The following is a 13404-nucleotide window of genomic DNA, read 5'->3' on the forward strand; positions in this document are numbered from 1 at the left end:
CAAGGCTCTGAAGGCCACACCAGAACTACTCTCCAGCTGTCCCACAAGGGAGCCACTAGCCACATGTGGCTATTGAAATAAACGGAAATTGAATAAAATGAAAAATTCAGTTCCTCAGTTACACTAGCCATATTCCAAGTGTTCAACAGCCCATTCACAGAGCACTTAATTCCCCACCCATCATCTTTTTTCCTTAAAACTAGAGCATTCTATGCAGCTTGACTGTTAGCCCATCTCTCCTGTAGTCCTTAAATCAGCAATAGGCCAGACTTCCACAATGGTGGTAAAAAGATTCCAAGGGCCAGGATGCCTGGGGGGTTCAGTCGGTTAGGTGTCAGACTCTTGGTTTTGGGTCAGGTCATGACCTAAGGGTCGTGAGATAGAGCCCCGTGTAGGCTTCACATGGAGTCTGCCTGAGAGTCACTCTCTCTCTCTCTCTCTCTCTCTCTCTCCTCCTCTCCCCCTCCCCCATTCACACACATGCTCACTCTCGCTCACTCGATCAAATAAATTAAAAAAAAAAAAAAGACTCCAAGGGCTATTTAGTGACATGGCTCCCATGAAAGTAGGTCTCTGGTGACCAGCCAATTTAGGAAGGCAACTCCCCATCCCACCTTTGCTGAAGGTCAGAGGGTATACTTAGCGCAGCAGCCCTGAAGTTCTCCTGGAGCCAGCTTACTTCAGCCACATTCAGTGAATTCAGTGACAGGTCAATCCCTTTTTCATCACAATTTGCCAATAACTTTTTTAAAAAGATTTTATTTATTTATTTGACAGAGAGACAGTGAGAGCAGGAATATAAGCAGAGGGAGTCAGAGAGGGGGAAGCAGGTCTCCCGCTGAGCAGGGAGCCCAATGTAGGGCTTGATCCCAGAACCCTGGGATCACGACCTAAGCTGAAGGCAGGCGCTTAACGACTGAACCACTCAGGCGCCCCTGCCAATAGCTTTTGCAAGGACTGTGGAACAGGTAGTATGGCTAAAAGTAGGTCACTGGGTCACATTACAGGTAAATACTGCACTCCGTTCATGCCACAGGTAAGAGGACATGCAGCCTACAACAAACAGGAGTGATACAGGACACCAGCCCGACTTAGACGCCCCTCAGAGTCCGAAAAGGCCCTGGCAGAACCACTGCACTGGAACGTCCTTGGATCAACAGTGTGTAGGAGAGGGCACAGTCAGCTGAAGCAAACCTGCCCAGAGAGGACAGTAAGACAGTTGTAACTCGCCATCGGGACGCAAGACTATTGAAACTCAAACTCCAAACTGAAAACCAGAGAGGAAAAGTAACAGAAGAGCACAACTCCACAGCAAAGAGGTCCAAATCCCTGAACCAAGACTTCCGAAGAACACTTATAAAAAATGGAAGTTAATTAACAATAGCACCTCTGACTTCTCCCTGAGCCAGCTCCCTACAGAGACTGCAGGTCTGAGCCTGTGGGACCTGCGGGCAGGAGTCAGGCTGCCGGCTCCCTGGAGCCTGCCTGGGAATCAGGTCAAGGAAGCACTGCAGGGAAGGTCTCATCAGCCTGGCTGGGCAACAGCGTTATCTTGATAAAAGGACAGAGGCAAGCAGTGAACTTGCCCTGTTGGCAGAAATGCAGGCCTGCAGGCGGGCAGCAAGTGCCCGCCGATCCGAAGCAAGCCTTCTCCCTGAGTAACAGCCGACCGCAGCTCAGCTTGCCAACGCTAAAATCACGTGACACAAACTGGCCCCTCTCACACATACAGAGTGAAGAAAGCAAGAGCACATTGCTTGAGCACGTGCAGAAAAGGCGAGCCAGCAGGCCCAAGACTGTTGTCTTCAGAAAGGCCCTTGGCTGGTCCCGGGAAACTCAGACTCGGAGACAGCGCCCATCCTTCCTGGAGGAGAGGGGCTCGCTGTGCCTAACCTGCTGATGCACTGTGGCCCTGCTGCACACCTGCCTGCCTTCCAGGGGTCCGGGACTTGGGTGTGTGCCAGGCAGAGGTACCTGTGTGCCCAGCGCCAGTGGAAGCCCAGGGCCCTGGGTCTCCGCCGAGCGTTTCCGGCAGGTGCTCCGCATGTGCCATCACACCCTGTTGCCAGAGGAACTGCATGTGTCCCCTGTGACCGCACAGGGAAAGGACTCTGGAAGCGGCTCCTGCTCTCCTTGGACTTTGTCCCTTGCCCCTTTCCTTCTGCTGCTTTCGTTCTGTATCCTTTTGCTGAAATAAACTGTAGCCATGACCATCATTATGTGCTGGGTTTGCGACTCAATCTACAAACTCAGAGGGGGGGTGGATTTGGTGGAGAATCCGGACACAGACACTAAGAAAATAAATCTCCAATTCCAGATGCAGTTAGAGATGAAATTAAATTACTCTGAGGCAGGCAGCTGGTGGGGGCAATAGTTGAATGGGGGCGGGATGATCACTGATGGGGGACCTTGCCTGCAAGGCAGGGGCAGGCAGGGACACTAGTTTTAGGTACCTTCCATTTTTGTTTTGGCTCCTCTGAGTGTCCCTGGGGAATGACACAACTGATTTTCACTTTTTCCCTCTTAACTTCTGACCTAGATCATTCTCTGAATAGGCCAGGAATGACCCCCCACCTCCCAAATTTCTACCTGACTGGGTCCTGATCCTCTTTCCCCCTCTTTACCTCCAGTAGGAATCACTCAGAATTTTTTGCTCCTCAAGGAGTTGGAAAAGATTATCAAATACATTTGGCACAAGTTAATACCAAAGCTGAAGGGGACAGAGATAAAGAAAATGAGGGCAGTGTCCTTTTGCTTAGGGACTTTATAATCACACTGAGAATACACAGGGGAGAAAACTAAGTATGTAAGACTCCATACAGGGAAGTCAAATAAAATAAAAATGGTCATCATGAAGAATCCTGTCAGGAAGCTGAACTCAGAAGGCTGGATAAAAGGAGATCTAGAATGGACCAACTTCCCAAGGAATAAAAGAACCATAAAGAAGTGAGGGGTGATTTCACATCTTTTCTCTAGAAACCCACTTTCAAAGGTATTATAATCATGTTTGATTGTGATAATCGTGGGGCATTTTTGGTTATGTAACAGATAAGCCACAATGCTTTCCTTAGACAGCTAACCCTTGAACAACTTGGGGTTGTTCAACAACCTTGAACAACGAGGGGTGCTGACCCCTGCCGCTGCACTGCTGAAAATCCACGTACAATTTTGACTCCCCCAAAAGTTAACTATTAATAGCCTACTGTTGACCATAGGCCTTATAGATAACAATCAATTCACACATATTTTGTATGCTTCATGTATTATATACTGTATTCTTACTATAAAGAAAATGTTAAGAAACTAATAAAGAAGATATATTTACAATACTGTAAAAAAATATATATATATGGGCGCCTGGCTGGCTTAGTCAGTTAAGTGCCCGACTCTTGATTTTGGCTCAGGACGTGATCTAAAAGTTGTGGGGTTGAGCCCTACATCAGGCTCCACACTCAGCAAGGAGTCTCTCGGAGTCTCTCCTTCCCTTTGCCCCTCCTCTGCTTACTCTCTCTCAAAATAAAATCTTAAAAAAAAAATAATAATAATACAGGGGTACCTGGGTGGCTTAGTTGGTTAAGTGACTGCCTTTGGCTGTCCCTGGGGTCCTGGGATCAAATCCCACATCAGGCTCCCTGCTCTGCAGGGGAGCCTGCTTCTCCCTCTCCGTCCACCTACTGCTCCTGCTGCTTGTGCTGTCAAATAAATAAAATATTTTTAAAAAAAAAACAGAAACTGGGGGCACCTGGGTGGCTCAGTGGGTTAAGCCTCTGCCTTCGGCTCAGGTCATGGTCTCAGGGTCCTGGGATTGAGCCCTGCATCCGGCTCTCTGCTCAGCAGGGAGCCTGCTTCTCCCTCCCTCTCTGCATACCTGTAATCTCTCTCTCTGTCAAATGGATAAATAAAACCTTTAAAAGAAAAAAAAAAGTGTAAAAAATCCATATCTAAGTGGATCATCCCAGTTTAAACCCATGTTGTTCAAGGATCAACTGTAATTGTTTTAAACTGCAAGCAGATTCAAACCTAGATGAGAAATACCCCAAATATTCAAGTAAACCAGAGATAAGTGCGTTACCAAAACAGTAAAATGCAGCCAGGAAAACGCATAGCTGGAAGAGCATTTTCGGCCTTCATGCGGACCTTCTTCTCTTATCCAAAGTCCTCTGACAAACTCCCCCGGCCACTCCCTGCCCCCACTGTAAGAAGACACTAGCCAACCCGATCCCGGCCTTGCTTCATCAGAGTTTCTGACCAAGCTCACTGGAGACAGCACGTGTGTAGACCCTGAACAAACACAGCTATTACAACACCAGCTCTCCAGACAATGTCTCAGGAGAGCCAAGTGCACATGTCAAATAACTGTGTCAAAGGGACTGAGTGTGTAACCTTTAGCTTCCTTCTCACCTAGGAGATGCAAGAGATGCAAGGAGGGGCCAGACCTGAGAGAGGAAGACAGATCCTTCCTAGTGTGCTGTTATTGATCACATTCTTGCTCTGCAAAATTGCACTCAGCTCCACCGGGCCCCATTGGTTTCAAAAAGCTCAATGTTATCTCTCTTTCTCAAGTGACTGGAGCGTTTTCTATGCTCCGAAATGCCTCTACTGGTATTTCTGGTCCAGTGAGAAGGCCACAATTGTCTACTCTGAACAGTTATCCCAAGGAATCTTGTTTTGTTTGTTCTTGTAAATACTTCCTACTTCAGCTTTTCTTTCTTTAATTAATTAATAAAACTTCAGGAAAACAAGAAGGAAATCTTACAGTAGATAGAAAGGACATTCCTAGGGCGCCTGGGTGGCTCTGTGGGTTAAAGCCTCTGCCTTTGGCTCAGGTCATGATCTTGGGGTCCTGGGATCGAGCCCCACATCAGGCTCTCTGCTCAACGGGGAGCCTGCTTCCCCCTCTCTCTCTGCCTGCCTCTCTGCCTACTTGTGATCTCTATCAAATAACAACAACAAAACAACACACACACACACCACACACACACAAACACACACACACACAGAAAGGACATTCCTATTTAAACCCAAAGTGGATATGGTTAGGTCTGAATAAAGAAAATGTAGGCAAAAAAGAGAAAATTAAATTCTCCTGAAATATTTTCCATTTTATGAAGACGTTCTTTAGTGCAGGTCACAATTTATTTGTGTAGAAATAAATGAACGTCAAACTACAAATTTAAACGTTAAAATACAATTACAATGTTAAATTACAAACCCAGTGATTTCAAGTTATAACAACATTTACATTCTACCCACCTGCAGAGAGCAACCCATCCCAATGTTCTAGTTTCTTGCAATCATCTCTTGCAGAAATACCCTATGGACAGATACCAGGTCAGCAATATCTCGAGGACAACTTCAAGCCCTATTTGTCTTTGCAACCCTAAGTGCCTGGCCCAGACTCAGCACTCAATGTTTACTTGCTAAATAAATGGGCAAACAAAACACAATGTTAGATACTTAATACAATTTCCACAGGATAAGCCTAGTGCTTTTTGACTGTATTTATCTACTCCTGCTGTGTGTCTCAACTGTCCAACACTGAGATGACCCAGGATGCAAGCAGTCTGTCGCCTGACCCACACACTCGATGTCAGACCCCCACCCCAGCTGCACGACTCCCCTCCCAGATGTGCTCAATAAGCTGAGACAGTATTAAGCATGGCTAGACAGCCACAGGCCACTTCATAAAGGCCAGCTTGTTTTTTCTCAGTTATTAATGCATTTATCTTATTTCCCCTATGAGATCCCTGAGAGCTGGGAGAGCTTACAAAAATAAGTCTCTACCCACAATTATCAGAAAGAACACAAGCCCTTAAAACAAACAAACAAACAAACAAAAAAACCCAATGCAGCAAAATTCAGAGATGTAATGTACTGAGCATTTACTACGTGCCAGCCACATATTTTGCATTTTCCAAGACTATTTCTGATCAATCCAATAACCATGCTGAAGTAGACACCATCCTGTTTTGCAAAAAAAGGAATGAAAGAGGTTGAGTCACTTGGCCCAGTATCACTCAGTGGCTAAGCTGTGAAGCCAGAGTTCAAATTCCAAGGCTGTCTGGCTCCAGAACTTTTCTTGTAATCTGGTTAGAGGAGGACAAGGAATGCAGTCTTACTTGTTGAGACAACCACCTTTCAAAATACAGTTAATAATAAAGTATCTTTTCACAAAAATTTCACGCTATTGACTTTTTTTGTATTCTTTTTCCCCCATGCCTTCCTTAGTAACTATTACAGATGTGGTGACATCTATAAAAATTCCTCTTAAATAACATATCAGTTCTTCCCCAAACTGGAGTCCTAATACACATTCACAGTCCTTACGAAACTGGCAGCACCATTCCATTTTGTAGATGAGGTAAACTGGGGCTCAAAGAGGTTCCATACCTTGTACACCGTCCCATGGTGAGGGTTAGCAAGAGGTGTGATAACATCCTGAAGCAGCCTTTGGTTCCATCAAACCAAAGCAAATATGACGTGAAAACCAAGAACATCTATCCAGACAGATGACATCTGCCACGTGAGCATGAAAGCCTCAAAAGACACCTGAAACACCCTGTGGTTCTAGGACAGCAGTTCTCCAAGTGTGGGGCCCACACCAGCAGTATCAACCACACCTGGGGGCTTGTCAGAAATGCAAATTCTCAGACTCCACTCCCAACACAATGAATCAGAAACGATGGGTTGGGGCCAGAATTATAACAAACCCTTCCTGGTGTTTCTGGTGCTCTAAGATCTGTGCTCCAATCTGGCTGTGGATAAGAATCAGGTGGGGAACATATAAACCGACCAAAGTCCAAACCTCATCTGTAGATACTCTGATTTATGCAGTCTGAAGGCACTGGCATTTTAAAAACAACCCAAGACAATTTTTTGGGAAGATTTACTTATTTGAGAGAGAGAGAGCCGAGTGGGAGGGAAGGGGCAGAAGGAGAGGGAGAGTATTAAACAGATCCTGCTGAGTGCAGAGCCCAACAAGGCGCTTGCTCTCAGGGCCCTGATATCATGACCTGACCTGAAACCTAGAGTTGGACACTAAACTGACTGAGAATCAACCTCAAGCTTGATTCTAAGGTGATTCTAATGTGCAGCCCAAATACTAAAGCATCACTTGAAAAGAACCCATCTGCCCTGATTCCTACCCCCACTCACCCCAGTCCTTCTGGGTTGCCAATTATCTCTTCAAACCACTGAGAAGCCTGCAAATCTCTGTCCCTAAATCCATGGGGTTCCTATGTCTTCCTGCTGCCCTGTGGCCATGAGCAAGTTCTAGACGTGATCTAGAAGATACTATCTCGAAGGAAGACTCTTCTCCTCCTTCTCCCCAGATACCTGAAGGAAAAGTCAGGCCCCACCAAGCTGCTACTTCTGTCTAGGCCTCTTGAACATCAGGGACTCGCTACATTTCCCCTAAAGAGAACTTGCTTCTTAATTCCTTTCTTCAAGGTCAGGCCCTGCACACGTGTTTCCCAATTGTGTTCCAGTCCCCTCCCTTGAAATGGCTGTCTTCCGGTCTTGATCTCTAGCCATATTTGCATCTGTACTGATCTTTGATTCTTAACTGATGGCTCCTGGCTAACCCCTAACAGCCTTAAGCCAGCCACTCCCTCTTTCTTCTCCACAAGCCACCATGCCAAGAAAAATCCTCCGCTCCCTAGAGAAGAAATCCCTTGAAAAACTCAACAACAAATGGAAATCTGAGTCCAGTTTAGAGTCCTTCCTATATGCCAGACATCAGACCTATCCTATCTCATTTAATTTTATTTAACCAAGTCTCAAGTATTATCAAGTGCCGATTTTTTTTTTTAAAGATTTTATTTATTTGACAGACAGCGATCACAAGTAGGCAGAGAGGCAGGCAGAGAGTGAGAGCGGGAAGCAGGCTCTCTGCTGAGCAGGGAGCCCGATGTGGGGCTCAATCCCAGGACCCTGGGATCATGACCTGAGCCAGAGGCAGAGGCTTTAATCCACTGAGCCACCCAGGCGCCCCTCAAGTGTCAATTTTTTTTTTTTTTAAGATTTTATTTACTTATTTGACAGAGAGAGATCACAAGTAGGCAGAGAGGCAGGCAGATAGAGAGGAGGAAGCAGGCTCCCCGCCGAGCAGAGAGCCCGATGCGGGACTCGATCCCAGGACCCTGAGATCATGACCCGAGCCGAAGGCAGCGGCCTAACCCACTGAGCCACCCAGGTGCCCCTCAAGTGTCAATTTTAATGAGATGTCACTTTACAGTTCTGTAGTATTCTCTTGAAGACAATGAAGAGACTAAAACCTGCAATAAAAGAGCACATAATATTATTTTTGACATCTGGAATGGGAAAATTCCTTATGCAGGTACCATTACTCCCACAGCTCATTGCTGACCGAGATAAGACGCAGGGAATACAAGTATCTGCCGCATGAGCATTCCGCGAACTGCTGGGAGGCTCGCACTCCTCGGCATTCAGAGCTCCTACATTTTTACCAAGTGCCAGGAACTGTTCTCTTCTCCCACTTCTCTTCAATTTACAGCAGAGTTCCTGGAGGAGGTACTGTATCTTCCCTTGCCACAAATAATACGGCGAACGTAAGTATACATACTGGCACTGAGGCCTCATATCTCATCAGTGATAACAATAAAAACACTCACATCACCCAGAAGAGGCTTAAGATTTCAGGATCATCAATGAAAGGAAAACACATAATTTTAAAAATTTCTTACAGAATTTTCAGGGCCCCAAAATCTTCTTTTCATAAAGACCTTAGCCCGAAAAACAATGACCTCATCTAACCTTTCCAGCGATCAAAAGATCAAATGTTAAGAAGGTTTGTACAGCTGAGTTACAAAGTATCAAGAAAACAAAAGAAAAAAAAAGGTCACACACTTAAACTGAAATACAGGGCTGAGGCTTGGTTCAACAGCACTCCTCTTTGAGTCGCACATAATAATAACACACTAGTGCAGGGGTACTATGTCAACAGCAAAAGCCTCCCAGCTGAGTTTCCCCACTCTAATTTCATCTCTCCCAATCTTACAGATGTTTGTTTCATTTTCTTAAAGTGCAAGTGAGAAGTCTCCATGGGTTCACATCCCTTCCTCCACTAACTACCCAGGTCTGAAAGTGTTGAACTCCTAACTCCTAAGGCCATCCTACACAGTTCCTTCAAGCCTCTTCTTTTTAACCTTAAACCCTCTTTCCCATCTAATTTCTCTCTTTCCTCACTCTTTCTTGTAAGAATCATACCTATCCACTGCTGAGGCCCACTTCTCTCCCATGACAGAGATGGTGGTTCATGTTTATGGCTTTCCGGTAACCCCTCCCCAGTGAAATCCAGAGTCCTTCAAGTGCTTAGGGCTTCATTCACGGCTTTCAGTTACACTCTGGTTTGAAGGTTAAGAGCAGAACAAGACTGCTGTGTTATTCTTGGAAGCCAAATAATGGTAATGGGGTACACAGTGGGGAAGCCTTTGAGAACAGTCTGGGTAAAAAACGCAGGATTAGAAAATGCTTTCAACAAATGATCCAAAGCCACAGATAAGAAGCTTGGCTTCTTGGAAGTAAGCATTGTTGATCCCCTCCCCAACACCTGTGCTCCCCTATGAATGCAGGGGGGGCTACCATTTAAAGTACTATGCTGGCCACATCTCCATGTTCATTCCTTCCACTACCGCCTACCGCCTACGACATACTCAACACCTATGTCGCTTGTGCCTCTTCCAGGCTCTGGGATGAGGTAGTGAACAAAACAAGACCCCTGCTCTCAGACAGCTTTCACGCCTCATAAATTACCCAATTTCATCTTCATAATAGCCTTTGGGGTAGTGCTGTAACAATAAGCAACATGAAGGTCTGCAGATGACTGGGATTTGAAGGTACGGCTGGGTCTAAGGGGAACAGTCAAGATCATGAGGAGCTGGGCAAGAGCTAGCCCATTTGGAGCTCAATTACCAGCTGTGAGATGGGAAACTTTCCATGACCTTTGTGGGCCATGTGGAGCAACAGGGTTGTTGAGAGGATTAAACGAGTTATTACATGTTGAACACCCAAAATGGTGCCTGGCATGTCACAAGAGCTCATTATTTTTATTCTAGGCAGCTCCCTTCCTCCTTGTTCGAGGGTCTGAGGCCCAATCCTGGATCCAGATACAGCCTCCTACAGTAAATAATTTTATTTTGCTTTTGTTCTTAGACCTTCCAATCCCAAGACTTGTTCCCTTTCTGGTTTTCATTTTCAGGTTTTCCTTTCTTTGTCCTTCCATCTTTACAGACTGGGATCTCTTTTCATTTAGAAAGAAAATAAGGGAGGCTCAGTCAGTTAAGCCAACAGACTCTTGATCTCAGCTCAGGTCATGATCTCAGCGGTCCTGGGACTGAGCCCTGCATCGGGATCAATGCTTAGCAGAGTCTACTGAAGATTTTCTCAGTCTCTCTCTCAAATAAATAAATCTTAAAGAAGAAGAAGAAGGAGAAAAAAAAAGAGGTGGAGAGGGGCCCCCACAAACTCCCTTAGCCACCTTAGCTGGCCCTTTGCTTCACCACTAAAGTCCTCTGATTACTGTGCGGCAGAGTGGTATGAAGAATACAAGTTCTAGAACTGGACTTTCTAGGTTTAAACCCTGGATTAGCCACCTACTGCATGACTTCGGGCAAGTTACACAGCCTCTCTGTGGTTTCCTGATGTGTTACAAAGAGCAACACAGTATCTTGCTCACTGGATTGCCACAAATGCATTTAAAGTGCTTAGACCAATGCCAGGCACATAGACCGGCAATGATGCTTGTTAGCTGCCGCTCTGGTCACCAGGCCTGGTGCTTCCATTCTCTCCCCCGCCATGCAGTTCCTAAACCCTATTAATATGGTTTCCTCCATCACCACTGCTGTAGTTAATTACATATAACGTATCTGTGGTCTTCTAAGCGCTAAAGCCCATGCCTGTTCTCTGACTACGTCTTCTACTTTTCCACAGCCGGGGCACTCTGTCAACTAGACCTTACTTTTTGAAACTCTCCAATTTCTTATCTCTGTTCCTCTTAGCCATATTCCCTTTTTTTTTTTGGAAGATTTTGTATTTATCTGTCAGAGAGAGAATGAGCACAACCAGGGGGGAGCAGCAGGCAGAGGGAGAAGCAGACTCCTCATCAAGCAATGAGTCTGACACAGGACTTGATCCCAGGGCCCTGGGATCATGACCCAAACCTAAGGCAGATGCTTAACCAACTGAGTCACCCAGGCACCCCATATTAACTTCTCTGAATCTTCTCAACCACTGAACAAAGGGTATCCTTCAAGGTTCTGCTTTCAATATTTTTTTCTTCTGCCTCTATCTTTTTCCTTCTGGAATCTCATTCTCATAATTCAAACTGTGCCTACAACTAACATATTCTGTTCTCAGTCATCATCTTGATGTCCTACAGTCATCATCTTGACATCCTAAAACCAGTTCTCTCTGAGCTTCATTAATGGTACCACTATTCTGACACTCACAATCAGCTACATAACACTTTTTTCTTAATCTAAATCCCTAATTACTGTCCAAAAAAACCTACGCCTTATCCAAGACCCACTTCAAATGCTACCCTCTCTATGAAGCCTTTTTCCAAATGAATGTGCTCTTTTCTCTGTTTTGACACCTCAGAGCTAGATTCTTACTGGTCTTATGCTGCTACTTTATACTGAAGTAAACTGTGTCATTTGGATCTTTGTCTAGCAATCTCTGCTCCCAGGTGAAATTCCTTATGGCATAAACTGATTTGGTCTTTATACCTTCTAGTAATTACCATATGCCTTGCACATGGTGGCTGTCCCAAAAGTAACTGGTAAATACTAAATTCTTTGGAGCATAGTAACCTTAGCCTGTACTCTTCTCCAGCCACACCCCACTTCTTCCTCCTCCATACTATTTTATGGCCTCATGCCCCAGCCCAGGTGGCTCCCTCCACTGGGAAGCCCCATTTCCCTTCCTGCTGCTTGGGGGACTCCAGTCATCTTTTAGAATTCAACACAGAGGCTATTTCTCCTTTAGTGACATGTCTCCCAAACTTTAACAGAGGTGGTCACTTCTTGGAACCTCTATTGACTTACAGATACAAGAAAACCTTTCATATAGGACTCCAAATACTGAAAGAAAAAGCATAGAGCTGATGTGAGCCACCAGCTATCAATGGCTGCTCCATTATGTAGGCAGTGCAGTCACCAGGATATGGACACAACAGATAAATCAAAACCAAACTGGTCACAGGTTATTTTATGTTGTAAAACCTTACAAATTTCAGAATAACAGGCACTAACCCATCGGTATATAGGAGTAAGTCCAGGTGTGAAAGATAAAAGATAAATTGGACATGGGAAAGCTGACCAACACCAACTTTTAATGGTGAACTCAAGATAACACCTAGAGATTTTTTCAAAAAAGCTGTTGCATCATCCACTTCAGAGTCTGAATTTTCTGTTACCCCAAATACCAACACAGGGTGGGTCTGGCACACTCCTATGTGTAGTCCAAGCAGAATTTCCAGTAGAAGCACCTGGGTGGCTCAGCTGGTTAAGCGCCTGACTCCTGACTTCCGCTCAGCTCGTGATCTCAGGGTCTTGAGCATGCCCCACGTCAGGCTCCATGCTCAGCATGGAGTAGGCTTGATATTCTTCCTCTCCCTCCTCCTCTGCCCCTCCACCAGCTTGCTCTCTAAAGAAATAAAGTCTTTGAAAAAACTCCCATTAATATAAATTTCATATACATATATAGTACAATATATGCATATGCCTTTTTTTTGAGAGAGAGAGAGAGAGTGCAAGCTGAGGGCAGGGAGGAGCAGAAGGAGTGACTCTTAAGCAGGCTCCACACCCAGCATGGAGTGCAACTCAGGGCTCAGTCTCACCATCCTGAGATCATGACCTGAGCCAAAATCAAGAGTTGGACCCTTAACTCTCTGAGTCACCCAGGTGCCCATATACATATGCCTTTTTTACATATACTTTTAAAATGTCCCTTTTTCCTTATCATAAAAGAGGTATCATATAGATCAAGTCAGATCTTATGTATTTAAAAGTCTTACCTTAAGGTACCTAAAAAGATTTACTTATTTCAGAGAGAGAGAGAGAGCTCACGGATGAGCAAGCATGAGCGGAGACAGAGGCAGAGGGAGAAACGGACTCCCAGAGCGGGGACCTCCCCCAAGTGCATCCTGATTCGAGGACCCCAATATCATGACCTGAGCCAAAACCAAGAATCAGAAGCTTAACCAACTGAGCCAACCAGGTGCCACTGGCCTTAGGATATTTAAACCACGAAAACTTTCATCTGTATGAGGTCACATCCCAGATGTAATAGACAGGAACTCTATCTGCCTCCACTAGTTAGTCGTTCATGCTTGTATTTCCTTCTCTGGACATTGAAGTCCTCAAGAGCAGCAACCATGTAGTA

The 13404-nt window shown here is 45.2% G+C and overlaps 1 protein-coding gene across 1 annotated transcript in view; it reads right to left on the bottom strand.

The window, feature by feature from the left end:
• Nucleotides 1-13404, bottom strand: part of HADH (hydroxyacyl-CoA dehydrogenase) — a 48566-nt gene that overhangs the window by 23305 nt on the left and 11857 nt on the right. The gene's annotated exons all lie outside the window — the stretch shown is intronic.

This window comes from Neovison vison, chromosome 11, assembly GCF_020171115.1.
Source record: "Neovison vison isolate M4711 chromosome 11, ASM_NN_V1, whole genome shotgun sequence".
In the NCBI taxonomy this organism is placed as follows: domain Eukaryota; kingdom Metazoa; phylum Chordata; class Mammalia; order Carnivora; family Mustelidae; genus Neogale; species Neogale vison.